This window comes from Gasterosteus aculeatus, chromosome Y (genome assembly GCF_964276395.1).
Source record: "Gasterosteus aculeatus chromosome Y, fGasAcu3.hap1.1, whole genome shotgun sequence".
Lineage (NCBI taxonomy): Eukaryota > Metazoa > Chordata > Actinopteri > Perciformes > Gasterosteidae > Gasterosteus > Gasterosteus aculeatus.
The window spans coordinates 7,466,678-7,483,014 of NC_135709.1; positions in this window are offsets into that span (position 1 = coordinate 7,466,678).

Here is a 16,337-nt window from a genome sequence, read left to right on the forward strand (position 1 = left end):
TGCAACCACCTTTGAATCGAAGCTGCCGTCCCCGGTATGAGTTGGTAACTTGTTTGACCCTGTGGCCTAAAAGGAAGGGCCCCAAAAGTGAGGCCAAAGCCATCCATCACGGAGCTAAATTTTGAAGTCAATAGCTGGTATTTTGGAAGGGCCTCATAACTTTGGAAAGGAAGGGTTTGAACCTTTGGTTCCAAGATGGCCGATTCTGCAATACTGGTTCCGACATATGTGGTAGTGCTCCCCCGGGGTTGTCGGGAACAGTTGGCCCCGTGTCCCTAGCCCCTTGCATTCTCGGGTTATCGACCCTTAAATGTAAAAGGTCGGTTTCCAGATTCAGGTATACAGTTCTGAACCAGTCTTTTAGGCCCGTTTTGGCCCCTTTAACGGCCCCTAGCGCCGGACTGCAATGACCTACAAACTTGCAACCACCTTTGAATCGAAGCTGCCGTCCCCGGTATGAGTTGGTAACTTTGGAAAGGAAGGGTTTGAACCTTTGGTTCCAAGATGGCCGATTCTGCAATCCTGGTTCCGACATATGTGGTAGTGCTACCCCGGGGTTGTCGGGAACAGTTGGCCCCGTGTCCCTAGCCCCTTGCATTCCCGGGTTATCGACCCTTAAATGTAAAAGGTCGGTTTCCAGATTCAGGTATACAGTTCTGAACCAGTCTTTTAGGCCCGTTTTGGCCCCTTTAACGGCCCCTAGCGCCGGACTGCAATGACCTACAGACTTGCAACCACCTTTGAATCGAAGCTGCTGTCCCCGGTATGAGTTGGTAACTTTGGAAAGGAAGGGTTTGAACCTTTGGTTCCAAGATGGCCGATTCTGCAATCCTGGTTCCGACATATGTGGTAGTGCTCCCCCGGGGTTGTCGGGAACAGTTGGCCCCGTGTCCCTAGCCCCTTGCGTTCCCGAGTTATCGACCCGTAAATGTAAAAGGTCAAAAAGGTCAGTTTCCAGTCTTTTAGGCCCATTTTGGCACCTTTAATGGCCCCTAGCGCCGGACTGCAATGACCTACAGACTTGCAACCACCTTTGAATCGAAGCTGCCGTCCCCGGTATGAGTTGGTAACTTGTTTGACCCTGTGGCCTAAAAGGAAGGGCCCCAAAAGTGAGGCCAAAGCCATCCATCACGGAGCTAAATTTTGAAGTCAATAGCTGGTATTTTGGAAGGGCCTCATAACTTTGGAAAGGAAGGGTTTGAACCTTTGGTTCCAAGATGGCCGATTCTGCAATCCTGGTTCCGACATATGTGGTAGTGCTCCCCCGGGGTTGTCGGGAACAGTTGGCCCCGTGTCCCTAGCCCCTTGCATTCTCGGGTTATCGACCCTTAAATGTAAAAGGTCGGTTTCCAGATTCAGGTATACAGTTCTGAACCAGTCTTTTAGGCCCGTTTTGGCCCCTTTAACGGCCCCTAGCGCCAGACTGCAATGACCTACAAACTTGCAACCACCTTTGAATCGAAGCTGCCGTCCCCGGTATGAGTTGGTAACTTTGGAAAGGAAGGGTTTGAACCTTTGGTTCCAAGATGGCCGATTCTGCAATCCTGGTTCCGACATATGTGGTAGTGCTACCCCGGGGTTGTCGGGAACAGTTGGCCCCGTGTCCCTAGCCCCTTGCATTCCCGGGTTATCGACCCTTAAATGTAAAAGGTCGGTTTCCAGATTCAGGTATACAGTTCTGAACCAGTCTTTTAGGCCCGTTTTGGCCCCTTTAACGGCCCCTAGCGCCGGACTGCAATGACCTACAGACTTGCAACCACCTTTGAATCGAAGCTGCTGTCCCCGGTATGAGTTGGTAACTTTGGAAAGGAAGGGTTTGAACCGTTGGTTCCAACATGGCCGATTCTGCAATCCTGGTTCCGACATATGTGGTAGTGCTCCCCCGGGGTTGTCGGGAACAGTAGGCCCCGTGTCCCTAGCCCCTTGCGTTCCCGAGTTATCGACCCGTAAATGTAAAAGGTCAAAAAGGTCAGTTTCCAGATTGAGGTATATAGTACTGAACCAGTCTTTTAGGCCCGTTTTGGCCCCTTTAACGGCCCCTAGCTCCGGACTGCAATGACCTACAGACTTGCAACCACCTTTGAATCGAAGCTGCCGTCCCCGGTATGAGTTGGTAACTTTAGAAAGGAAGGGTTTGAACCTTTGGTTCCAAGATGGCCGATTCTGCAATCCTGGTTCCGACATATGTGGTAGTGCTCCCCCGGGGTTGTCGGGAACAGTTGGCCCCGTGTCCCTAGCCCCTTGCGTTCCCGAGTTATCGACCCGTAAATGTAAAAGGTCAAAAAGGTCAGTTTCCAGATTGAGGTATATAGTACTGAACCAGTCTTTTAGGCCCGTTTTGGCCCCTTTAACGGCCCCTAGCTCCGGACTGCAATGACCTACAGACTTGCAACCACCTTTGAATCGAAGCTGCCGTCCCCGGTATGAGTTGGTAACTTTGGAAAGGAAGGGTTTGAACCTTTGGTTCCAAGATGGCCGATTCTGCAATCCTGGTTCCGACATATGTGGTAGTGCTCCCCCGGGGTTGTCGGGAACAGTTGGCCCCGTGTCCCTAGCCCCTTGCGTTCCCGAGTTATCGACCCGTAAATGTAAAAGGTCAAAAAGGTCAGTTTCCAGTCTTTTAGGCCCATTTTGGCACCTTTAATGGCCTCTAGCGCCGGACTGCAATGACCTACAGACTTGCAACCACCGTTGAATCAAGCTGCCGTCCCCGGTATGAGTTGGTGACTTGTTTGACCCTGTGGCCCCAAAGGAAGGGCCCCAAAAGTGAGGCCAAATTCATCCATCACGGAGCTAAATTTTGAAGTCTATAGCTGGTATTTTGGAAGGGCCTCATAACTTTGGAAAGGAAGGGTTTGAACCTTTGGTTCCAAGACGGCCGATTCTGCAATCCTGGTTCCGACATATGTGGTAGTGCTCCCCCGGGGTTGTTGGGAACAGTTGGCCCCGTGTCCCTAGCCCCTTGCATTCCCGAGTTATCGACCCTTAAATGTAAAAGGTCAAAAAGGTCAGTTTCCAGATTCTGGTATATAGTACTGAACCAGTCTTTTAGGCCCGTTTTGGTACCTTTAACGGCCCCTAGCGCCGGACTGCAATGACCTACAGACTTGCAACCACCGTTGAATCGAAGCTGCCGTCCCCGGTATGAGTTTGTAACTTGTTTGACCCTGTGGCCCAAAAGGAAGGTCCCCAAAAGTGAGGCCAAAGCCATCCATCACGGAGCTAAATTTTGAAGTCAATAGCTGGTATTTTGGAAGGGCCTTATAACTTTGGAAAGGAAGGGTTTGAACCTTTGGTTCCAAGATGGCCGATTCTGCAATCCTGGTTCCGACATATGTGGTAGTGCTCCCCCGGGGTTGTCGGGAACAGTTGGCCCCGTGTCCCTAGCCCCTTGCATTCCCGAGTTATCGACCCTTGAATGTAAAAGGTCAAAAAGGTCAGTTTCCAGTCTTTTAGGCCCGTTTTGGCCCGTTTAACGGCCCCTAGCGCCGGACTGCAATGACCTACAGACTTGCAACCACCTTTGAATCGAAGCTGCCGTCCCCGGTATGAGTTGGTAACTTGTTTGACCCTGTGGCCTAAAAGGAAGGGCCCCAAAAGTGAGGCCAAAGCCATCCATCACGGAGCTAAATTTTGAAGTCAATAGCTGGTATTTTGGAAGGGCCTCATAACTTTGGAAAGGAAGGGTTTGAACCTTTGGTTCCAAGATGGCCGATTCTGCAATCCTGGTTCCGACATATGTGGTAGTGCTCCCCCGGGGTTGTCGGGAACAGTTGGCCCCGTGTCCCTAGCCCCTTGCATTCTCGGGTTATCGACCCTTAAATGTAAAAGGTCGGTTTCCAGATTCAGGTATACAGTTCTGAACCAGTCTTTTAGGCCCGTTTTGGCCCCTTTAACGGCCCCTAGCGCCGGACTGCAATGACCTACAAACTTGCAACCACCTTTGAATCGAAGCTGCCGTCCCCGGTATGAGTTGGTAACTTTGGAAAGGAAGGGTTTGAACCTTTGGTTCCAAGATGGCCGATTCTGCAATCCTGGTTCCGACATATGTGGTAGTGCTACCCCGGGGTTGTCGGGAACAGTTGGCCCCGTGTCCCTAGCCCCTTGCATTCCCGGGTTATCAACCCTTAAATGTAAAAGGTCGGTTTCCAGATTCAGGTATACAGTTCTGAACCAGTCTTTTAGGCCCGTTTTGGCCCCTTTAACGGCCCCTAGCTCCGGACTGCAATGACCTACAGACTTGCAACCACCTTTGAATCGAAGCTGCTGTCCCCGGTATGAGTTGGTAACTTTGGAAAGGAAGGGTTTGAACCTTTGGTTCCAACATGGCCGATTCTGCAATCCTGGTTCCGACATATGTGGTAGTGCTCCCCCGGGGTTGTCGGGAACAGTAGGCCCCGTGTCCCTAGCCCCTTGCGTTCCCGAGTTATCGACCCGTAAATGTAAAAGGTCAAAAAGGTCAGTTTCCAGATTGAGGTATATAGTACTGAACCAGTCTTTTAGGCCCGTTTTGGCCCCTTTAACGGCCCCTAGCTCCGGACTGCAATGACCTACAGACTTGCAAACACCTTTGAATCGAAGCTGCCGTCCCCGGTATGAGTTGGTAACTTTAGAAAGGAAGGGTTTGAACCTTTGGTTCCAAGATGGCCGATTCTGCAATCCTGGTTCCGACATATGTGGTAGTGCTCCCCCGGGGTTGTCGGGAACAGTTGGCCCCGTGTCCCTAGCCCCTTGCGTTCCCGAGTTATCGACCCGTAAATGTAAAAGGTCAAAAAGGTCAGTTTCCAGATTGAGGTATATAGTACTGAACCAGTCTTTTAGGCCCGTTTTGGCCCCTTTAACGGCCCCTAGCTCCGGACTGCAATGACCTACAGACTTGCAACCACCTTTGAATCGAAGCTGCCGTCCCCGTTATGTGTTGGTAACTTTGGAATGGAAGGGTTTGAACCTTTGGTTCCAAGATGGCCGATTCTGCAATCCTGGTTCCGACATATGTGGTAGTGCTCCCCCGGGGTTGTCGGGAACAGTTGGCCCCGTGTCCCTAGCCCCTTGCGTTCCCGAGTTATCGACCCGTAAATGTAAAAGGTCAAAAAGGTCAGTTTCCAGATTGAGGTATATAGTACTGAACCAGTCTTTTAGGCCCGTTTTGGCCCCTTTAACGGCCCCTAGCTCCGGACTGCAATGACCTACAGACTTGCAACCACCTTTGAATCGAAGCTGCCGTCCCCGTTATGTGTTGGTAACTTTGGAATGGAAGGGTTTGAACCTTTGGTTCCAAGATGGCCGATTCTGCAATCCTGGTTCCGACATATGTGGTAGTGCTCCCCCAGGGTTGTCGGGAACAGTTGGCCCCGTGTCCCTAGCCCCTTGCGTTCCCGAGTTATCGACATGTAAATGTAAAAGGTCAAAAAGGTCAGTTTCCAGATTGAGGTATATAGTACTGAACCAGTCTTTTAGGCCCGTTTTGGCCCCTTTAAAGGCCCCTAGCTACGGACTGCAATGACCTACAGACTTGCAACCACCTTTGAATCGAAGCTGCCGTCCCCGGTATGAGTTGGTAACTTGTTTGACCCTGTGGCCCAAAAGGAAGGGCCCCAAAAGTGTGGCCAAGCCATCCATCACAGAGCTAAATTTTGAAGTCAATAGCTGGTATCTTGGAAGGGCCTCATAACTTTGGAAAGGAAGGGTTTGAACCTTTGGTTCCAAGATGGCCGATTCTGCAATCCTGGTTCCGACATATGTGGTAGTGCTCCCCCGGGGTTGTCGGGAACAGTTGGCCCCGTGTCCCTAGCCCCTTGCGTTCCCGAGTTATCGACCCGTAAATGTAAAAGGTCAAAAAGGTCAGTTTCCAGATTCAGGTATACAGTTCTGAACCAGTCTTTTAGGCCCGTTTTGGCCCCTTTAACGGCCCCTAGCGCCGGACTGCAATGACCTACAAACTTGCAACCACCTTTGAATCGAAGCTGCCGTCCCCGGTATGAGTTGGTAACTTTGGAAAGGAAGGGTTTGAACCTTTGGTTCCAAGATGGCCGATTCTGCAATCCTGGTTCCGACATATGTGGTAGTGCTCCCCCGGGGTTGTCGGGAACAGTTGGCCCCGTGTCCCTAGCCCCTTGCATTCCCGAGTTATCGACCCTTGAATGTAAAAGGTCAAAAAGGTCAGTTTCCAGTCTTTTAGGCCCGTTTTGGCCCGTTTAACGGCCCCTAGCGCCGGACTGCAATGACCTACAGACTTGCAACCACCTTTGAATCGAAGCTGCTGTCCCCGGTATGAGTTGGTAACTTTGGAAAGGAAGGGTTTGAACCGTTGGTTCCAACATGGCCGATTCTGCAATCCTGGTTCCGACATATGTGGTAGTGCTCCCCCGGGGTTGTCGGGAACAGTAGGCCCCGTGTCCCTAGCCCCTTGCGTTCCCGAGTTATCGACCCGTAAATGTAAAAGGTCAAAAAGGTCAGTTTCCAGATTGAGGTATATAGTACTGAACCAGTCTTTTAGGCCCGTTTTGGCCCCTTTAACGGCCCCTAGCTCCGGACTGCAATGACCTACAGACTTGCAAACACCTTTGAATCGAAGCTGCCGTCCCCGGTATGAGTTGGTAACTTTAGAAAGGAAGGGTTTGAACCTTTGGTTCCAAGATGGCCGATTCTGCAATCCTGGTTCCGACATATGTGGTAGTGCTCCCCCGGGGTTGTCGGGAACAGTTGGCCCCGTGTCCCTAGCCCCTTGCATTCCCGGGTTATCAACCCTTAAATGTAAAAGGTCGGTTTCCAGATTCAGGTATACAGTTCTGAACCAGTCTTTTAGGCCCGTTTTGGCCCCTTTAACGGCCCCTAGCTCCGGACTGCAATGACCTACAGACTTGCAACCACCTTTGAATCGAAGCTGCTGTCCCCGGTATGAGTTGGTAACTTTGGAAAGGAAGGGTTTGAACCGTTGGTTCCAAAATGGCCGATTCTGCAATCCTGGTTCCGACATATGTGGTAGTGCTCCCCCGGGGTTGTTGGGAACAGTTGGCCCCGTGTCCCTAGCCCCTTGCATTCCCGAGTTATCGACCCTTAAATGTAAAAGGTCAAAAAGGTCAGTTTCCAGATTCTGGTATATAGTACTGAACCAGTCTTTTAGGCCCGTTTTGGTACCTTTAACGGCCCCTAGCGCCGGACTGCAATGACCTACAGACTTGCAACCACCGTTGAATCGAAGCTGCCGTCCCCGGTATGAGTTTGTAACTTGTTTGACCCTGTGGCCCAAAAGGAAGGTCCCCAAAAGTGAGGCCAAATCCATCCATCACGGAGCTAAATTTTGAAGTCTATAGCTGGTATTTTGGAAGGGCCTCATAACTTTGGAAAGGAAGGGTTTGAACCTTTGGTTCCAAGACGGCCGATTCTGCAATCCTGGTTCCGACATATGTGGTAGTGCTCCCCCGGGGTTGTTGGGAACAGTTGGCCCCGTGTCCCTAGCCCCTTGCATTCCCGAGTTATCGACCCTTAAATGTAAAAGGTCAAAAAGGTCAGTTTCCAGATTCTGGTATATAGTACTGAACCAGTCTTTTAGGCCCGTTTTGGTACCTTTAACGGCCCCTAGCGCCGGACTGCAATGACCTACAGACTTGCAACCACCGTTGAATCGAAGCTGCCGTCCCCGGTATGAGTTTGTAACTTGTTTGACCCTGTGGCCCAAAAGGAAGGTCCCCAAAAGTGAGGCCAAAGCCATCCATCACGGAGCTAAATTTTGAAGTCAATAGCTGGTATTTTGGAAGGGCCTTATAACTTTGGAAAGGAAGGGTTTGAACCTTTGGTTCCAAGATGGCCGATTCTGCAATCCTGGTTCCGACATATGTGGTAGTGCTCCCCCGGGGTTGTCGGGAACAGTTGGCCCCGTGTCCCTAGCCCCTTGCATTCCCGAGTTATCGACCCTTGAATGTAAAAGGTCAAAAAGGTCAGTTTCCAGTCTTTTAGGCCCGTTTTGGCCCGTTTAACGGCCCCTAGCGCCGGACTGCAATGACCTACAGACTTGCAACCACCTTTGAATCGAAGCTGCCGTCCCCGGTATGAGTTGGTAACTTGTTTGACCCTGTGGCCTAAAAGGAAGGGCCCCAAAAGTGAGGCCAAAGCCATCCATCACGGAGCTAAATTTTGAAGTCAATAGCTGGTATTTTGGAAGGGCCTCATAACTTTGGAAAGGAAGGGTTTGAACCTTTGGTTCCAAGATGGCCGATTCTGCAATACTGGTTCCGACATATGTGGTAGTGCTCCCCCGGGGTTGTCGGGAACAGTTGGCCCCGTGTCCCTAGCCCCTTGCATTCTCGGGTTATCGACCCTTAAATGTAAAAGGTCGGTTTCCAGATTCAGGTATACAGTTCTGAACCAGTCTTTTAGGCCCGTTTTGGCCCCTTTAACGGCCCCTAGCGCCGGACTGCAATGACCTACAGACTTGCAACCACCTTTGAATCGAAGCTGCTGTCCCCGGTATGAGTTGGTAACTTTGGAAAGGAAGGGTTTGAACCTTTGGTTCCAAGATGGCCGATTCTGCAATCCTGGTTCCGACATATGTGGTAGTGCTCCCCCGGGGTTGTCGGGAACAGTTGGCCCCGTGTCCCTAGCCCCTTGCGTTCCCGAGTTATCGACCCGTAAATGTAAAAGGTCAAAAAGGTCAGTTTCCAGTCTTTTAGGCCCATTTTGGCACCTTTAATGGCCACTAGCGCCGGACTGCAATGACCTACAGACTTGCAACCACCTTTGAATCGAAGCTGCCGTCCCCGGTATGAGTTGGTAACTTGTTTGACCCTGTGGCCTAAAAGGAAGGGCCCCAAAAGTGAGGCCAAAGCCATCCATCACGGAGCTAAATTTTGAAGTCAATAGCTGGTATTTTGGAAGGGCCTCATAACTTTGGAAAGGAAGGGTTTGAACCTTTGGTTCCAAGATGGCCGATTCTGCAATCCTGGTTCCGACATATGTGGTAGTGCTCCCCCGGGGTTGTCGGGAACAGTTGGCCCCGTGTCCCTAGCCCCTTGCATTCTCGGGTTATCGACCCTTAAATGTAAAAGGTCGGTTTCCAGATTCAGGTATACAGTTCTGAACCAGTCTTTTAGGCCCGTTTTGGCCCCTTTAACGGCCCCTAGCGCCAGACTGCAATGACCTACAAACTTGCAACCACCTTTGAATCGAAGCTGCCGTCCCCGGTATGAGTTGGTAACTTTGGAAAGGAAGGGTTTGAACCTTTGGTTCCAAGATGGCCGATTCTGCAATCCTGGTTCCGACATATGTGGTAGTGCTACCCCGGGGTTGTCGGGAACAGTTGGCCCCGTGTCCCTAGCCCCTTGCATTCCCGGGTTATCGACCCTTAAATGTAAAAGGTCGGTTTCCAGATTCAGGTATACAGTTCTGAACCAGTCTTTTAGGCCCGTTTTGGCCCCTTTAACGGCCCCTAGCGCCGGACTGCAATGACCTACAGACTTGCAACCACCTTTGAATCGAAGCTGCTGTCCGCGGTATGAGTTGGTAACTTTGGAAAGGAAGGGTTTGAACCGTTGGTTCCAACATGGCCGATTCTGCAATCCTGGTTCCGACATATGTGGTAGTGCTCCCCCGGGGTTGTCGGGAACAGTAGGCCCCGTGTCCCTAGCCCCTTGCGTTCCCGAGTTATCGACCCGTAAATGTAAAAGGTCAAAAAGGTCAGTTTCCAGATTGAGGTATATAGTACTGAACCAGTCTTTTAGGCCCGTTTTGGCCCCTTTAACGGCCCCTAGCTCCGGACTGCAATGACCTACAGACTTGCAACCACCTTTGAATCGAAGCTGCCGTCCCCGGTATGAGTTGGTAACTTTAGAAAGGAAGGGTTTGAACCTTTGGTTCCAAGATGGCCGATTCTGCAATCCTGGTTCCGACATATGTGGTAGTGCTCCCCCGGGGTTGTCGGGAACAGTTGGCCCCGTGTCCCTAGCCCCTTGCGTTCCCGAGTTATCGACCCGTAAATGTAAAAGGTCAAAAAGGTCAGTTTCCAGATTGAGGTATATAGTACTGAACCAGTCTTTTAGGCCCGTTTTGGCCCCTTTAACGGCCCCTAGCTCCGGACTGCAATGACCTACAGACTTGCAACCACCTTTGAATCGAAGCTGCCGTCCCCGGTATGAGTTGGTAACTTTGGAAAGGAAGGGTTTGAACCTTTGGTTCCAAGATGGCCGATTCTGCAATCCTGGTTCCGACATATGTGGTAGTGCTCCCCCGGGGTTGTCGGGAACAGTTGGCCCCGTGTCCCTAGCCCCTTGCGTTCCCGAGTTATCGACCCGTAAATGTAAAAGGTCTAAAAGGTCAGTTTCCAGATTGAGGTATATAGTACTGAACCAGTCTCTTAGGCCCGTTTTGGCCCCTTTAACGGCCCCTAGCTCCGGACTGCAATGACCTACAGACTTGCAACCACCTTTGAATCGAAGCTGCCGTCCCCGGTATGAGTTGGTAACTTTGGAAAGGAAGGGTTTGAACCTTTGGTTCCAAGATGGCCGATTCTGCAATCCTGGTTCCGACATATGTGGTAGTGCTACCCCGGGGTTGTCGGGAACAGTTGGCCCCGTGTCCCTAGCCCCTTGCGTTCCCGAGTTATCGACCCGTAAATGTAAAAGGTCAAAAAGGTCAGTTTCCAGTCTTTTAGGCCCATTTTGGCACCTTTAATGGCCTCTAGCGCCGGACTGCAATGACCTACAGACTTGCAACCACCGTTGAATCAAGCTGCCGTCCCCGGTATGAGTTGGTGACTTGTTTGACCCTGTGGCCCCAAAGGAAGGGCCCCAAAAGTGAGGCCAAATTCATCCATCACGGAGCTAAATTTTGAAGTCTATAGCTGGTATTTTGGAAGGGCCTCATAACTTTGGAAAGGAAGGGTTTGAACCTTTGGTTCCAAGACGGCCGATTCTGCAATCCTGGTTCCGACATATGTGGTAGTGCTCCCCCGGGGTTGTTGGGAACAGTTGGCCCCGTGTCCCTAGCCCCTTGCATTCCCGAGTTATCGACCCTTAAATGTAAAAGGTCAAAAAGGTCAGTTTCCAGATTCTGGTATATAGTACTGAACCAGTCTTTTAGGCCCGTTTTGGTACCTTTAACGGCCCCTAGCGCCGGACTGCAATGACCTACAGACTTGCAACCACCGTTGAATCGAAGCTGCCGTCCCCGGTATGAGTTTGTAACTTGTTTGACCCTGTGGCCCAAAAGGAAGGTCCCCAAAAGTGAGGCCAAAGCCATCCATCACGGAGCTAAATTTTGAAGTCAATAGCTGGTATTTTGGAAGGGCCTTATAACTTTGGAAAGGAAGGGTTTGAACCTTTGGTTCCAAGATGGCCGATTCTGCAATCCTGGTTCCGACATATGTGGTAGTGCTCCCCCGGGGTTGTCGGGAACAGTTGGCCCCGTGTCCCTAGCCCCTTGCATTCCCGAGTTATCGACCCTTGAATGTAAAAGGTCAAAAAGGTCAGTTTCCAGTCTTTTAGGCCCGTTTTGGCCCGTTTAACGGCCCCTAGCGCCGGACTGCAATGACCTACAGACTTGCAACCACCTTTGAATCGAAGCTGCCGTCCCCGGTATGAGTTGGTAACTTGTTTGACCCTGTGGCCTAAAAGGAAGGGCCCCAAAAGTGAGGCCAAAGCCATCCATCACGGAGCTAAATTTTGAAGTCAATAGCTGGTATTTTGGAAGGGCCTCATAACTTTGGAAAGGAAGGGTTTGAACCTTTGGTTCCAAGATGGCCGATTCTGCAATCCTGGTTCCGACATATGTGGTAGTGCTCCCCCGGGGTTGTCGGGAACAGTTGGCCCCGTGTCCCTAGCCCCTTGCATTCTCGGGTTATCGACCCTTAAATGTAAAAGGTCGGTTTCCAGATTCAGGTATACAGTTCTGAACCAGTCTTTTAGGCCCGTTTTGGCCCCTTTAACGGCCCCTAGCGCCGGACTGCAATGACCTACAAACTTGCAACCACCTTTGAATCGAAGCTGCCGTCCCCGGTATGAGTTGGTAACTTTGGAAAGGAAGGGTTTGAACCTTTGGTTCCAAGATGGCCGATTCTGCAATCCTGGTTCCGACATATGTGGTAGTGCTACCCCGGGGTTGTCGGGAACAGTTGGCCCCGTGTCCCTAGCCCCTTGCATTCCCGGGTTATCAACCCTTAAATGTAAAAGGTCGGTTTCCAGATTCAGGTATACAGTTCTGAACCAGTCTTTTAGGCCCGTTTTGGCCCCTTTAACGGCCCCTAGCTCCGGACTGCAATGACCTACAGACTTGCAACCACCTTTGAATCGAAGCTGCTGTCCCCGGTATGAGTTGGTAACTTTGGAAAGGAAGGGTTTGAACCTTTGGTTCCAACATGGCCGATTCTGCAATCCTGGTTCCGACATATGTGGTAGTGCTCCCCCGGGGTTGTCGGGAACAGTAGGCCCCGTGTCCCTAGCCCCTTGCGTTCCCGAGTTATCGACCCGTAAATGTAAAAGGTCAAAAAGGTCAGTTTCCAGATTGAGGTATATAGTACTGAACCAGTCTTTTAGGCCCGTTTTGGCCCCTTTAACGGCCCCTAGCTCCGGACTGCAATGACCTACAGACTTGCAAACACCTTTGAATCGAAGCTGCCGTCCCCGGTATGAGTTGGTAACTTTAGAAAGGAAGGGTTTGAACCTTTGGTTCCAAGATGGCCGATTCTGCAATCCTGGTTCCGACATATGTGGTAGTGCTCCCCCGGGGTTGTCGGGAACAGTTGGCCCCGTGTCCCTAGCCCCTTGCGTTCCCGAGTTATCGACCCGTAAATGTAAAAGGTCAAAAAGGTCAGTTTCCAGATTGAGGTATATAGTACTGAACCAGTCTTTTAGGCCCGTTTTGGCCCCTTTAACGGCCCCTAGCTCCGGACTGCAATGACCTACAGACTTGCAACCACCTTTGAATCGAAGCTGCCGTCCCCGTTATGTGTTGGTAACTTTGGAATGGAAGGGTTTGAACCTTTGGTTCCAAGATGGCCGATTCTGCAATCCTGGTTCCGACATATGTGGTAGTGCTCCCCCGGGGTTGTCGGGAACAGTTGGCCCCGTGTCCCTAGCCCCTTGCGTTCCCGAGTTATCGACCCGTAAATGTAAAAGGTCAAAAAGGTCAGTTTCCAGATTGAGGTATATAGTACTGAACCAGTCTTTTAGGCCCGTTTTGGCCCCTTTAACGGCCCCTAGCTCCGGACTGCAATGACCTACAGACTTGCAACCACCTTTGAATCGAAGCTGCCGTCCCCGTTATGTGTTGGTAACTTTGGAATGGAAGGGTTTGAACCTTTGGTTCCAAGATGGCCGATTCTGCAATCCTGGTTCCGACATATGTGGTAGTGCTCCCCCAGGGTTGTCGGGAACAGTTGGCCCCGTGTCCCTAGCCCCTTGCGTTCCCGAGTTATCGACATGTAAATGTAAAAGGTCAAAAAGGTCAGTTTCCAGATTGAGGTATATAGTACTGAACCAGTCTTTTAGGCCCGTTTTGGCCCCTTTAAAGGCCCCTAGCTACGGACTGCAATGACCTACAGACTTGCAACCACCTTTGAATCGAAGCTGCCGTCCCCGGTATGAGTTGGTAACTTGTTTGACCCTGTGGCCCAAAAGGAAGGGCCCCAAAAGTGTGGCCAAGCCATCCATCACAGAGCTAAATTTTGAAGTCAATAGCTGGTATCTTGGAAGGGCCTCATAACTTTGGAAAGGAAGGGTTTGAACCTTTGGTTCCAAGATGGCCGATTCTGCAATCCTGGTTCCGACATATGTGGTAGTGCTCCCCCGGGGTTGTCGGGAACAGTTGGCCCCGTGTCCCTAGCCCCTTGCGTTCCCGAGTTATCGACCCGTAAATGTAAAAGGTCAAAAAGGTCAGTTTCCAGATTCAGGTATACAGTTCTGAACCAGTCTTTTAGGCCCGTTTTGGCCCCTTTAACGGCCCCTAGCGCCGGACTGCAATGACCTACAAACTTGCAACCACCTTTGAATCGAAGCTGCCGTCCCCGGTATGAGTTGGTAACTTTGGAAAGGAAGGGTTTGAACCTTTGGTTCCAAGATGGCCGATTCTGCAATCCTGGTTCCGACATATGTGGTAGTGCTCCCCCGGGGTTGTCGGGAACAGTTGGCCCCGTGTCCCTAGCCCCTTGCATTCCCGAGTTATCGACCCTTGAATGTAAAAGGTCAAAAAGGTCAGTTTCCAGTCTTTTAGGCCCGTTTTGGCCCGTTTAACGGCCCCTAGCGCCGGACTGCAATGACCTACAGACTTGCAACCACCTTTGAATCGAAGCTGCTGTCCCCGGTATGAGTTGGTAACTTTGGAAAGGAAGGGTTTGAACCGTTGGTTCCAACATGGCCGATTCTGCAATCCTGGTTCCGACATATGTGGTAGTGCTCCCCCGGGGTTGTCGGGAACAGTAGGCCCCGTGTCCCTAGCCCCTTGCGTTCCCGAGTTATCGACCCGTAAATGTAAAAGGTCAAAAAGGTCAGTTTCCAGATTGAGGTATATAGTACTGAACCAGTCTTTTAGGCCCGTTTTGGCCCCTTTAACGGCCCCTAGCTCCGGACTGCAATGACCTACAGACTTGCAAACACCTTTGAATCGAAGCTGCCGTCCCCGGTATGAGTTGGTAACTTTAGAAAGGAAGGGTTTGAACCTTTGGTTCCAAGATGGCCGATTCTGCAATCCTGGTTCCGACATATGTGGTAGTGCTCCCCCGGGGTTGTCGGGAACAGTTGGCCCCGTGTCCCTAGCCCCTTGCATTCCCGGGTTATCAACCCTTAAATGTAAAAGGTCGGTTTCCAGATTCAGGTATACAGTTCTGAACCAGTCTTTTAGGCCCGTTTTGGCCCCTTTAACGGCCCCTAGCTCCGGACTGCAATGACCTACAGACTTGCAACCACCTTTGAATCGAAGCTGCTGTCCCCGGTATGAGTTGGTAACTTTGGAAAGGAAGGGTTTGAACCGTTGGTTCCAAAATGGCCGATTCTGCAATCCTGGTTCCGACATATGTGGTAGTGCTCCCCCGGGGTTGTTGGGAACAGTTGGCCCCGTGTCCCTAGCCCCTTGCATTCCCGAGTTATCGACCCTTAAATGTAAAAGGTCAAAAAGGTCAGTTTCCAGATTCTGGTATATAGTACTGAACCAGTCTTTTAGGCCCGTTTTGGTACCTTTAACGGCCCCTAGCGCCGGACTGCAATGACCTACAGACTTGCAACCACCGTTGAATCGAAGCTGCCGTCCCCGGTATGAGTTTGTAACTTGTTTGACCCTGTGGCCCAAAAGGAAGGTCCCCAAAAGTGAGGCCAAATCCATCCATCACGGAGCTAAATTTTGAAGTCTATAGCTGGTATTTTGGAAGGGCCTCATAACTTTGGAAAGGAAGGGTTTGAACCTTTGGTTCCAAGACGGCCGATTCTGCAATCCTGGTTCCGACATATGTGGTAGTGCTCCCCCGGGGTTGTTGGGAACAGTTGGCCCCGTGTCCCTAGCCCCTTGCATTCCCGAGTTATCGACCCTTAAATGTAAAAGGTCAAAAAGGTCAGTTTCCAGATTCTGGTATATAGTACTGAACCAGTCTTTTAGGCCCGTTTTGGTACCTTTAACGGCCCCTAGCGCCGGACTGCAATGACCTACAGACTTGCAACCACCGTTGAATCGAAGCTGCCGTCCCCGGTATGAGTTTGTAACTTGTTTGACCCTGTGGCCCAAAAGGAAGGTCCCCAAAAGTGAGGCCAAAGCCATCCATCACGGAGCTAAATTTTGAAGTCAATAGCTGGTATTTTGGAAGGGCCTTATAACTTTGGAAAGGAAGGGTTTGAACCTTTGGTTCCAAGATGGCCGATTCTGCAATCCTGGTTCCGACATATGTGGTAGTGCTCCCCCGGGGTTGTCGGGAACAGTTGGCCCCGTGTCCCTAGCCCCTTGCATTCCCGAGTTATCGACCCTTGAATGTAAAAGGTCAAAAAGGTCAGTTTCCAGTCTTTTAGGCCCGTTTTGGCCCGTTTAACGGCCCCTAGCGCCGGACTGCAATGACCTACAGACTTGCAACCACCTTTGAATCGAAGCTGCCGTCCCCGGTATGAGTTGGTAACTTGTTTGACCCTGTGGCCTAAAAGGAAGGGCCCCAAAAGTGAGGCCAAAGCCATCCATCACGGAGCTAAATTTTGAAGTCAATAGCTGGTATTTTGGAAGGGCCTCATAACTTTGGAAAGGAAGGGTTTGAACCTTTGGTTCCAAGATGGCCGATTCTGCAATACTGGTTCCGACATATGTGGTAGTGCTCCCCCGGGGTTGTCGGGAACAGTTGGCCCCGTGTCCCTAGCCCCTTGCATTCTCGGGTTATCGAC